This window comes from Nannospalax galili, unplaced genomic scaffold (assembly GCF_000622305.1).
Source record: "Nannospalax galili isolate Female #2095 unplaced genomic scaffold, S.galili_v1.0 scaffold1263, whole genome shotgun sequence".
Lineage (NCBI taxonomy): Eukaryota > Metazoa > Chordata > Mammalia > Rodentia > Spalacidae > Nannospalax > Nannospalax galili.
This window is the reverse complement of record NW_008349124.1, coordinates 265,517-278,620: the sequence shown is the minus strand read 5'-3', so window position 1 is coordinate 278,620 and position 13,104 is coordinate 265,517. Positions and strand designations below refer to the sequence as shown.

General features: G+C 45.0%; 1 protein-coding gene across 2 annotated transcripts in view; it reads right to left on the bottom strand.

Moving 5' to 3' along the window:
* Nucleotides 1–13,104, bottom strand: part of Acvr2b (activin A receptor type 2B) — a 36,602-nt gene that overhangs the window by 10,133 nt on the left and 13,365 nt on the right. The gene's annotated exons all lie outside the window — the stretch shown is intronic.

The following is a 13,104-nucleotide window of genomic DNA, read 5'->3' as shown; positions in this document are numbered from 1 at the left end:
AGAAGGGCCACCAACTCCTCTGCATCTGACACTGGACTCCTCACTACCCACACATTCAGCACCTCTTAGCTTACTGTGCAGCCTGCCAGACTGCAGGCAGATGCAAATAGAGAGTACTCATGCAGTCTGCAGTGGCAGCCACAATTACTGAAGGAGGCTCAGAAGCATATATACTCTAGTCAATGTAACTTAAGTCCAGGGCAGGGAAGATACTTTTTTAAAAAGTACAAACTCCCAGGCCAACCAAACCTATCCAGTGTGAATGAGGGCGTCACCTGACTGTCTTGAGAGATTCTAATACACACCTCCAAGTATCTCCTGGAGGTACTACAAAGAAGAATGCTCCTGTCTCAGCCTGTCCCCAGCTTGCCACGGCTCCCCAGGAAGATCAAGCCACTATGTCCCCCAAAACCCCCTTCCCACACTGCACAGGAAGTAGGGATGCTCCAGTGTTTTCTTTCCTGGTTCTCACCTGGTACTGCAGAACATCTATGCTTATCCAGAAAAAGTTAGGCTCCTAGGGTCACCAAGGGGGATTTTGACAGTGGAGTTAATTTGCAATGGCAGATCACCCTTCCAGCCAGGCTTGGAAGGACACTTACAGGCATACCCATCTGCTCCTAAATACCATTCTACCCCCGACAGAGGTGTGGCCACAGTCCCAGGCCAGACTGACCCCATTGCCCTAGGATAAGAAAAAGTATGCATGGGCCAAAGGTGGCCCTGTCTTAGAATATGCTGCCATGGCCTCTTCAAGAAAGAAGGATCCTGCCGGGCATGGTGGTTCATGCCTTTAATCCCAGCAGCAGGCAGATCTCTGTGAGTTCAAGGCCAGCCTGATCTACATAGTGAGTTCCAGGCCAGCTGGGGACCCAGGGAGCCCCTGTCTCAAAAAGATGAAAGGGAGGGAGGGAGGGAGAAGGAAAAGGGAACAAGAAAGGGAAGAAGGGGAAGGGGGGGGAGGTCATGAGGTGGGGAGGGAGGGAGGAAGGGAGGGGGAAGGAAGGGAAGGAAGGAAGGAAGAAAGAAAGAAAGAAAGAAAGAAAGAAAAGAAAGAAAAAGAAAGGGAAAAAAGATCAATCGATCCTGACTGGTTGTCCAGGGATAGGAACCCTCACCACAAGAGTGGTCATTCTCTGGTCAGACCCACCCTTGCAACATCTCCCCACCATGACAGGAGGCTCCTTCCAGGGTGACCTAGCCAGGGGCAAGCAGCCTATATCAAGAATACAGGTAGGACCCATAGATTCAAAATGTTACCCAATCAGAATGGCAGAATTTAGTCTCAGGTCTGGCCATCCATGTGGCCTAGACCCTGACACTTGTGGTGTCAATCAGCCAACCAGCCAGACCTCAGCCTGGCCCAGCAGAAGGACATGAGGGTCCATCAAGAGGACCACACAGAGGTATGCACTGGCTTTAGTCAAACAGAGCTTGAAGTTTCGGGGGAGACTCTGAGGGGACAGAGTGTAGGCCCAGACCAATGCCTGAGCAAGTGCCAGGAGCCAGGGTGGTACTTATGGTGCCCACAAGGCTCCTGGCTACTTATTGCAATATCTGGTAGCTGAGCTAAGTGAAGCACCCAGTTCAGAGGGTACAAGGCTGCCTCTCCCCACCTTGAAGCCCCACTGCATCACAGCAAACATTATCAGAGAGAACTGAGCCTTCCAAACAGGTTCCCTCAAACTCGGACACAGACAGGGGAGCTGGGTACCATCACCTCCTTCCTTCCCTGTAGCCATACCACACTGCCAGGGCCTTCACTGTGTTTAACTTCTAGTCTAGCACCAGTTACCACCTCTGGCTGCAGGACACTTCCTGCTTTCTTCCAAGATTTCTGCTCTGCCCTCTCTCCATAAACCAGGCAAACTCTCTACTTCCACTGACCCCACTGATATCTCTGTGACCTGACATGCCACCCTTGGCTAATCACCTGCTATTGTCTAAAGGAATATTTGAGATATCCAAAAAGCATGTAACAATCCCCAGGAGGAAGTACCATATTGACATAATGAAAAGTTATATGAGAAATAAAAGATTACAGAAGTGCTCAGCCATTGCTTTCTAAGTGCCCAGCTCACCCACTAGACTGGAAGGGCTGACAAATGCAGGACTGTTGAATGCCAGAACCAGTCCACACATAACAGATGGGGCAGACACACGATGGGCAAAGGGGGGTAGGTATAATGATTAGAGCAAGACTTTGAAAGAAAGGGACAAGAGGGACGGACGCAGCCTAAAGCCTGCTCCGCAAGGCTGAGCCTAGAACCCAGAGCTTCACACAGGCTCAGCTCTACCACTGAGCTACACCCACAGCTTAGAAGAGCTTCCATCTTCATTTAGACAACATTTAAAACCAGCCCACTGTATAGGGTTAAGAGTCCCAACAAGGGGGGAGCAACAAACAGAGTGGGTCTGAGGCTGGCATAGCTCCACTCTCCTGCCACTATGGCAGGAACCCAGTCACTAACCTGGGTGTGACCTCAGTGAAGGGGCCTGAGAACTCCACATCTCAAGGCTCTAGGTAGGACCCAAAGGCTCAGGATGACACTGGACCAACTGACCAGACCTGCCTACAGGCAACCCTGCAGAGCAGCCCTGAGCCGGCCACTCCAAATGCTGATCGGACACTTCACGGCTGTGTGCCTGGGCAAGTCGTGAACTAAAGGGGTGATTGACAGTATCTGTCTCCTAAGGTTGTGGCCATCCTCACAGTCCAGGCTTCTGTATGGCCCCAGCCCAACAAGTCACACCATGCCTGAGAGCTTTGCATTCAGAGCCCATATGACATTCCACACCCCTCCCACACCATACCTGGGAGCTGCTGCCAGCTGGAGACCCAGGGGCCTCCCGGCTTCCTTTTCTCTCTGGCTCTTCACATACTCACACTGGCTATTTATAGCCTCTGGCAAAACTCCAACCACAAGGCCACCTAGCCTTTTAATAGATGAAGGCCTCCCGCCCACACCCCTGGAGCCAGAGCACTCCAGGTCAGGAGTCTCCCCAAGCCCTGCCTGCTCACCCCATCACAAGAGGAAGCCACACTCCTACAGTGAGATGCTTCTATAGTGGGGTGCTTGGGGTGCCCTGCTCACCCCTGCTGACTCATAGTGCTGAGAAGAGCATCCCAAGACACAGGATCAGGGACTTGCTACATCCTGGAGTCACAGCCAACTCAGTAGCAGGCCTCCAAAGGAACTAGGTATATCAGTAGAGGTATCACCTGAGAGGCAGTTCCTACATTCAAGAGGCCTAAAGCCCCTTGTGAGAAGCCTCTAGGCTCCCAAAGCCTCCAGGCAGGGCAGACAATATCTCACTATCAACAAACACACATGCGTGTGAATACATACACACATGCACACACACATAAACACACATACACACAGGTAGAGGCAGGTTCCACTTTGAACTGACATTTCATTGACCTGAAAGTACCCATTTCCATGCTCAAGGGCAGGCACTGGGAGTTGGCTTGCCTTCTGAAGCAGCCCAGTCCAGCCAGTGTTAGACATCCCCCTATGCACATCCCACTATTCACAGATGAAGAAAGGGGGAAATTTCACTATGAGGGGCTCACAGTGCAATGAGAAGGAATGATGGAAGATGAAGAAGAGATGGGTCAGAAGTGGAATGAGTATGTCTGTCAGCTAACATCTCCCAGAGGAACTCTGGACCCCAGCAATCAGTAGGATTAGGATTAGGGTTAGGGTTAGGGTTAGGGACCAATGTACTCCTGGCTCCTCAAGGCCCGTTGGTGCCTACCCACCCACAAGAGCAGGCATCTAACCCCACCCATGAGGTCACTGTAGATGGTGAAAAAGTACCCCTCACTTCAGGTCCACTCATTCCTGCAGAAGACACACCCTTCTAGAAGCCACCATGCACAAAGCCACATAAAGCTAACGTGGGTGGTCAGTGCCTTCAGGGCTACTCAGAGGAGCAGCAGTCTCTCCCAGTCTGTACCCCTTGCAGGGGGCCCTGAGTTTTCTGGGCACCTACTGCCCCAAAAATGCTCTAGAAGAGCCAGGGAGGCCAAGAGACCGGGGGTGGGGTGGGGGGGGGGGGCTTATGACCGCACACAGCTCCATGACAACCAATTCTCAGGACTAAAGCCAGAGCAGCCAGGGGATAAGAACTAAGGAAGAGAGAGAGGAGATGGGGGAGGCTGGAGCATATCTCTCTCTCTCTCTCTCTCTCTCTCTCTCTCTCTCTCTCTCTCTCACACACACACACACACACACACACACACAAAGAAACACATACATGCATGCATACAATGGCAGACGCTAGGAAGGAAAAAGCTCAACATGTAGCTACAGTTTGTCTTAGAATCCTTCCCTCTAGAGAAACACACACACAATTGGGTAAATTTTGCTTTTTCTCCCTCACCCATGTATTTATAAGCCATGCAGACTGACACTTTGATAGCCCATGTCATATCCAAGCACTATACAAAGCATATCTCAAATAACATTTGATCCTCAGAGAACCCTGAGCAGACCATTTCACAGATGAGAAAACAGAAGCATAGAGGTTGAGGAACTCATACAAGCTGAGCACCAGGTGACCTGTCTCTAGAGAGCAGGTTCCTCACAGGCTTGTTCCTGCAGTAGCTCTGCAATGTTTATGCTTCAGAACCATCGAATGCCCAGTGTAGCTTTACTCCCCCTTAACTTCATCCCTTCTCCTGCTGGACTCGGGTTATGTACACCTGCTGATGTAAGCAAAGCCATCCATCAGAAACATTCACAAGTTTTCTTGGGCTACCAGGTGTCATTTTCCCCAGGCTGAAAATGCTGGGTCCGAGCACCTTCAACTCACTAAATACTGCCAAATTCTTCTCGAAAATGGGCAAAGTAGTTTATGTTCCCAGCAGTCCCACTGAGTCACAACCTGATCCACAGAATTCTGTTGACCTGCTGTGGTTTTGAGTCACATTTCCCTTGGGGCACAGATGTCTTTCCAAGATTATGAACCTCTCTTGAGAACATCTTGTTCATATCTCTTCCCATTTTCTTATCCGGTTGCTTATCCTTTGAGTTGTAGAAAGTCTTTTCATTCTCGGTAATAATTTTTTTTTAATTTTAATTTTATTTATTATTTTTACATGTATGTGTGTATTTATTATTTTTACATGTATGTAGGTAAGTGTACCTGTGTCATGCAATGCCCGCAGAGGACAGAAGAGGCTGTCGGATCCTCTGGAACTGGAGTTACCAACAGTTGTTAGCTGCCATGTGGGTGCTGGGATTCAAACCCGGTTTTCTGCAAGAACAACCAGTGTTCTTAACCTCTGAGCCATCTCTCCAGCCCCATCAGTAATAAATTTTTTATTATTACTATACAGTAACCCTCTTCGTTTGTAAAGCTCTTTGTCAAAAGTATATTTATCTGATGCTAACAACCTATGACATTTCTGGTATTTTCTCAATTTATCTTTTCCAACTTTTCATTTTAAAGCTTTCTGCCCATTTTCACTTCCCACAATTCAATCTAATGCTATCTTGAAACCACAGATGAGTCCCATCACACATATGATTAAATTTGTCTTTTCACTATTGCTATCTCCATTTGGAATATTTTTTCCCCTGTGGTGCTGGGGGTCAAACACAGTGTCTCATGCAAGCTAAACACATGCTCCACCACTGAGCTACAATGGATTATCTTTTTAAATATCATACGTTAGCCACTTCTGGCCTGGAAGTTACACAATTCTTTTCTATCCTATTATAATCTTGCTGGTCTTTAAATTTTAATCATGTACACTTAGGCTGTAAGTCAAAAGTTAATCAGTCTCTCTACCACCTCTTCCTAGAATTTAACTGGCTTAACTCTATCACCTTTCAATTTTTTTTTCATATTTTATTTATTATTTTTATTTTATGTGTATGTGTATATTGCCTGCATGTAGGTAAGTGCACCCATGTTGTGCAGTGCCCATGGAGGACAGACAAGGCTGTTGGATCCCCTGGAGTTACAGACAGTTGTTAGCTGCCATGTGGGTGCTGGGATTTGAAACCGGGTCTTCTGTAAGAACCAGTGTTCTTAAAGCTGAGCCATCTCTCCAGCCCCATATCACCTTTCAATTTTAAGTTTGATATATTATGCTCATATTTAATATTCCTGCCGTCTTTACCCATCTCTAAAACATCATTTGTGGTACACACAGGGTAAGACCACTTCTTTGCTACTCCAACAGGATATTTGAAACCAAGTGTATTATTTACCTTTCCTGTGGCTATGATAAAATACCTGGTAAAAACAACTTGGGCTCATGGTTTGAGGGTACACAGTCCATGAGAGGGAAGGCACAGCAACTGGAACAGCTTGCAGCTGCAGCGGCAGAAGGAGAAGGCTGCTTGCTCACATCAGGAAGCAGAGATAAGACTGCAAGTGGGGCTGGGCTAACAAACCATAAGGCCCTCCCTGCAGTGACCCACTTCTTTCCCAACTACCAAAGGTACCACAACCTCTCAAAATATGCCATCAGTAGTGGGGACCAAGTTTTAAATACATGAGCCTGTGGGGGAATTTCACATCCAAAACATAGCTTAGCATCAAGATTTCTCAGTTTTGGAATTCCTAAGTTGGAAACTTTGTTTTGGGTATTGTGTCTTTGCTTATTTGTTTAAGATACAATCTCACAATGTAGCCTGGGCTGGCCTCAAATTTATGATCCTCCTGCCTCCTCTAAAGAATTGGGGTTACAGTTATGTGACACCACACCCAGCTACATGTTGGAAACTTAATCCTCAATGAAACAATGTTGGGGGGTGCTATGAAGTCTGTGTAGGGGGAGGAGGTCTAAATCTGATTAAGAACTACTCCATGAAATGTTCAAAAGCTCAATAAGAGGTTTTTTTTTTTTTAAAAATAGGTGATTGGGTCATGAGGGTCTTGTCTTCATGAAAGGATTAATGTCATATCACAGAGTGGGTTCGTTATCATGGGAGTGGGTTACAAACAGCCCTTCTCCCCTCTCTGCATGTGATCCCTTCCACTGCATGAAGGTAAGGCACTAATAGGCCCTCACTAAATGCTACAGCCATACCCTTGCACATACCAACCTCCACAACTATGAGCCAAATGTATAAACAGCTTATAAATTGTCCTGTCTGTGGTGGTACTGTTACAGCAGCAGAAATGGATTAAAATACCGGCATTAATTATTTTTCTCATCGCTGTGAACAAGTATCTGACAATAAGCAATTTAAAAAAGAAAGGACTTATTGGGCTCACAGTTCAAAGGATGCAGTCCATCAGAGCAGGGATAGTGTGGTGGACCATGAAGCAGCGATCCAGTGCTCAGCTAGCTTTCTCCTTTCCCCTTTACTCAGTCCTGGTCTCCAATCCATGGGCTACACGAACATTCAGGGGCTGGAAAGATGGCTTAGCAGCTAAGAGCACTGGCTGTTCTTCCAGAGGACCCAGGTTCAATTCCTAGCACCCACATGGTGGCTAAAAACCATCTCTGACTCCAGTTCCAGGGAATTTGATATCCTCTTCTGCCCTCCTCTGGTCTCTGTGTGCATTGCATGCATCGGTGCACTTACATGCAGGCAAAACACTCAGATGCATAAAATAAAAATAAGTAAATAAAGTCCAGGAGCACTTTCCAAGATGGCAAAAGGAGCTCCACCCCTCCTACACACATAGAAGCCCAGCCTAAAAACAGAAGGAAGCCAAGGCTTCTCTAAACTGGACTTCATGAACAAGTCCCGGGCTGCAGAACAATTGGGGTCCAGGCCACTCCCAGAACTTTCTCAAGCCCCTGCAATTCCTGAAGAACAATGAGAGAGCCCTTCCAGCTAAAAGCCAAGCATTATACATCTGCTTATACAGTCCTTTTACTCCCTCCTATAATCCCACATACACCATAGCACAGAGAAGTTTTCTAAGGCATAAACCCTAAGGACAAAGAGACATGTGAAGAACTAGATGGGGCAATGGTAACTGACCATGAGGACAACTAAACTGGCTGTGGAGAAAGGTGAGAAGCACCTTGACTCCCACTACAGCGCCTCTGAGACTTGGGAATTTATGGTACCAGGTGATGGGGTAAAAACAAGTCCAAAGACTTAGAAAGGTCGATTGGTCAAGGCACAGTCAGACCATTTCCACCTAAAGGCTCAGAGCTCTCAATCAAGATTTAGGTCCATCCTTAAATAGGAAAGCCACTTGCTGAAGCGCAGTGATAAAAATCAGCAGACAGGGGCTGAAGGGATGGCTCAGCAGTTAAGAAAAGAGTTCATACGGCTCTTCCAGAGACCCTGAGTTCAATTCCCAGCACCCACATCAGTTGGCTCACACCACCATGCCTGTGACTACAGCTCCAGGGGATTCAATGCCTCTGGGCTCTGCAAGCACCTGCATTTACTCATGGGCATGCACACACATGTGCACACACACGTGCCCATACATAATGAAAAATAAAATATATTTTTAAAAAAACACAAAAATATACTTGGAGAAAAAAAAGACACTATGCAAAGAGAATTATTTTTTTTTACTTTATTTACATGAGTGTTTTGTATGCAGGTATATAAGTGTGCATGTAATGCCTGATGTCAGAAAAGAGCATTACATCCCCTAGAAATTGGATTTAATGATGGTTGTTATCCACCATGTAGATGCTGGAAACCAAACCCTAGTCCTCTGCAAGAGCAGACAGTGCTCTTAACCACTGAACCATAGTTTCAGCCCCATTGTTGAAAAAAATCTTACAGAAAAAGCAAAGCAAACATACAAAGATTTGGTAAATGGCGGGGGGACGGGGGTTAGAGGCCCAATACAGAAAGTAAAAAACATTAAAAAAAATAAAGAGTTCAAGAAAGAAAATGGAAGAAATAAAAAATCAGACTAGTAGTACAGTGGGTAAAAACAGGACCCCACCAAGATGCATCCCACAACAGTGGGGTCATGAAAAGATCTCACTACAGTCTAGTAAGACAGAAATGCTACTCCACTGGATCAGGATGTTCAGGGGCTTGCACTTCCATAGCCAATACTTGGGAGCTAGACTACAAGGGGACAGTGCTTCCAATTCAGAAGATCCTGCCCAATTAACCGTCAATGAAATGCAAAGGCAGAAAAAAGAAAAGCAAGACTATAAGAATGTATCATTATAGCCCTTTATCAAAATGCACTGAAGGGCAGAGGACCCAAGTTCCATTCCTAGTACCCACTTTAGGCAGCTCACATTTGCTCCTGTAACTCCAGCTCCAGGGGATCCAATGCTCACTTCTGCACTCTGCAGGCAACTGCATTCATGTGCATGTACCCCCTCACCCAGACACAGACACACATAATTAAAAAATAAAAACAAATTTTAAAAAACTGCACTGGAGGTAGGTGTCGCTAAAATCAGGGATGAAGAAAGAGGAAAATGTAGAAAACAGAAACTCAAGTTCTAAAACTCAAGTTCAGGATAGTGATCACTGAAGATTCAAGCTAACAGCCAGGTCAGAACCAGAGCCGCGATGTGCACACACTGTTCAACCCTCCGGCTGACCTCTGAACTACACAGGACTGGAACAGACTTCAAGTAACCAAACAAGCCTCAAGGACTGAGCAGATATTTCAGCAGCTGCTCACCACAGAAGAATTCAGTCAATATAATTACCTTCTGTAACAAAAATAAACTGCGGCAGCAACAACAAATCAATGTCTTTGAAAGGAACGTAACAGAATTCAGATTCTCTATCGTAAACAATATTCAGGTACAAGCCAACATTAAATGAAACTATGGTATGCCCCCTATATTCAATAGAAAACACAGTGTTGATCAACCCTAAGATAAATGGATGTTGGAATTAGCCAAGAGGTTAAAGTCTCAGAAGTACTTTTCAAGGGTGTAGAAGGAAAAAACATTCTAAAGAATGCAGGGACTGTATTTTACTCTATTTTTTTTAAAGGAGGGGGCCATGGTGGCTGATGCCTTTAATCTCAGCACTCAGGAGGCAGAGGCAGAGGCAGAGGCAGAGGCAGGCCAATCTATGAATTCTAGTACAGCATGCTCTACATAGTGAGTTCCAGGTCAGCCAGGACTACACAGTGAGACCCTGTCTCCAACAAACAAACACAGGCCAAATGAAAATTCTAGGGCTAGGGTATATATAGTTCAGATGGTAGAATATTTGCCTGGCATGTGTGGCCCTGGGTTTAATCTCTAGTACTTTTGGGGTGAGGGAAGGGAATCTGAAACTGAAAAATAAAACTCACTGTGATAAGGTAAAACTAAATGTTAACAGTATAGAACTGAAATTCCCCCCAAAGGTTCCTGTGTGGAAGGAAGGCTTGGTCCCCAGCCAGTAGCAACATCAAGAGGTAGTACACACCTGAGGAAGCACAGCCTAGCCAGAAGTATGGTCATGCACTTTAAGGCCTCTTCCTCTCTCTCCCTCATTCCTTCCTAACTGCCCTGAGGAAAGCAGCTTTCTTGCACACTTACACCTTTTAACAGGTCTAAAGTAATGGAGTCAACCAACCATGGACTAAAACCTCTGAAACCAGGAGCCAAAACATATCTTTGCTCCTTAAAATTGTTTTTGTCTGTACTTTGACACCACAATATAAAGCTAATATCAACTGCAATAAGAGATTTTGCAACTGAGCCCCCAAAACAGAAAACTGATGAAGCCCCCATCTGTTAGTACTAACACTCTTAGTGATAAGTCTTCACACTGATCAAATACCACTTTAAAGAAAATCTGAAATATTTTGACTTATTGGAAACACTGCACATTTCCTCATTTGTGAGTTATTTCCTCTTTGCCTTAAACTAAGTTATTCGCATTTATGACCATCTATATTTTCAAATTTTTTTACACTTAGAAATAACCTAAGATTAAGCAATAAATTATTTTTCTACACCTATTGAGAAAAATCATTTGTTCTTTCTTCTGTTGTAAATTAGATTGATTTTTCAATTGCTCTATCAACTTTGCATTCCTAAGATAAAAATTCTTGGTCAATGCCGGGTGTGGTAGCATGCTCCTTTAGTCCCAGCACTTGGGAGGCAGAGGCAGGCAGATCTTTGTGAGATCAAGGCCAGCCTGGTCTACATAGCGAGTTCCATGCCAGCTGGGGCTACAGGGAGACCCTGTTTAAAAAAAACCAAAAAAAAAAAAAAAAAAAATCTTAGTCATGATCATTTTTTTAGAAGACTTTATTCAGGATCTTTGTACCATGTTTATTAGAACTATTAGTCCAAGTTGCCTCATCTGTTCTGTTTCCTGTCTCTTTTTCACCTGGACCTCTCTCTATTGTCCTACCTGTGCCTATAGCATGTCTTCTTGACTTACAAAGCAAGGGCTGAGGATACAGCTCAGCAGTACAGAGTGTGCCTAGCAAGTACAAGACCCTGAGTGTGATCCTCAACACAACCACAACAACAACAAATCGTGAATTAGAAGCTCCAATTTTCCAAAACAATGCAAGAGCCTTTAGAACTCTTTCCTAAACTCCCTCTCCACTCTACTTCCACAGGAAGCAATGCTGCTATGAATTTTGCTTTTTTTTAAAAAAAAAATTATTTATTATTTTTATGTGTATGCATGTATTGCCTGCATGTAGGTAAGTACATCCATGTCATGCAATGCCCAAGGAGGACAGAAGAGGCTGTCGGATCCCCTGGAACTGGAGTTATGGACAGTTGTTAGCTGCCATGTGGGTGCTAGGATTCAAACCTGGGTCTGCTGCAAGAACAGTCAGTGCTCTTAACCACGGTGCTATCTCTCCAGTCCCGCAATTTTGCTGTTTTCGTATGCCTTCAAATTCAGTAATACATTACTCTTTCCATATAATAAATACACGACCATTCACCATCTTTGTTGCTCTTCAATCTTCTCTACATCTCTTTCTGTCTGGACCATTTTCCTTCTGAGCTTTTTTGTTCTGGTTTTTTGTTGAGGGGAGGCTGTTGTTGTCACATTTGTTTGTTTGTGATATGTAGTCCAGACTGGCCTGAAACTCACTATACATGTAGCTGAGGCTAGTCTCCAGCTCACAGCTATCGTCCTGCCTCAGCCTCCCAAGTGCTGTGATTACAAAAGCGTGCCACCACACCTGACACCCTTTTCCCTCTTCCTAAGAACATCTTCTTTACTTAGCACCTTCATTCTTGGAAAATAATTTTACTTGATATAGAATGTCAGGTTGACAACTGTTCTAGTTTGCTTTCTGTTGGCTGCAATAAAACACTGACCATGGCCAACTGGGGAGATAAGGATTTCTTTGGCTTAGAGTTTACAGTCTGTCATCAGGGCAGTCAGGTCAGGAGCTCAAGCAGGAACTGAAGCAGAAACCATGGAGGATGCTCTTACTGGCTTGCTTCCCCTAGCTTGCTACCCTCCTTATATAGCCCAGGTCTACCTGCCCAGGGGTGGGAATGCCCACAGGGCGCTAGGCCCTCCCATAACAATTAGCAATTAAGAAAATGTCTCACAGACAGGGCTACAGGGCCATCTGATGGAGAAAATTCCTCAATTGAGGATCTCTTCCCAAATGTGGTAAGTTGATAACTGAAGGTAACTATGACAACTATTTCTTTTAGCACTTAAAGCTATTCCTCAAAAAAAAAAAAAAAAAAAATAGGAGAAGGAAAGAAAAAGAGCTATAATTCCCTTTATTTTTTTTAATGCAGGGTCTCTCTATTTAGCCCTGGCTGGCTTAGAACTTATATGTCGACCAGGTTGCCTCAAACTCAGAGAAATCTGCCTGCCTCTGTCTACTGAGTGTTGGCATTAAAGGAGTTCACCACCATGTTCACCTGGCAATTCCAGAATGTTTAATTCAACATTAGGGCTTGTCAAGGTCTTTGGAGTCCCAACTGAAAGAGGGGTAAATCAGAACTTGAGCTCCTGTCTTCCTAGCCCCATGAGGCTATCATGCACAATACTTAGAAATTTCTCAACTGCCCCTAGGAATGACTGAAAATAGACCCTCATGCTAAAGTCATCTATCACCTGGGCCTCTGTTCTCACATGGATCCTGGCCCATAAATCTTCACTCTTCTTGGCCACACAATGCCTTCAACCAGAGACATCTTTATTTTGTAGAGCCTTTTCCAGTTGCCTTCAGAAAAGGGACTAGTTTTGATTATCA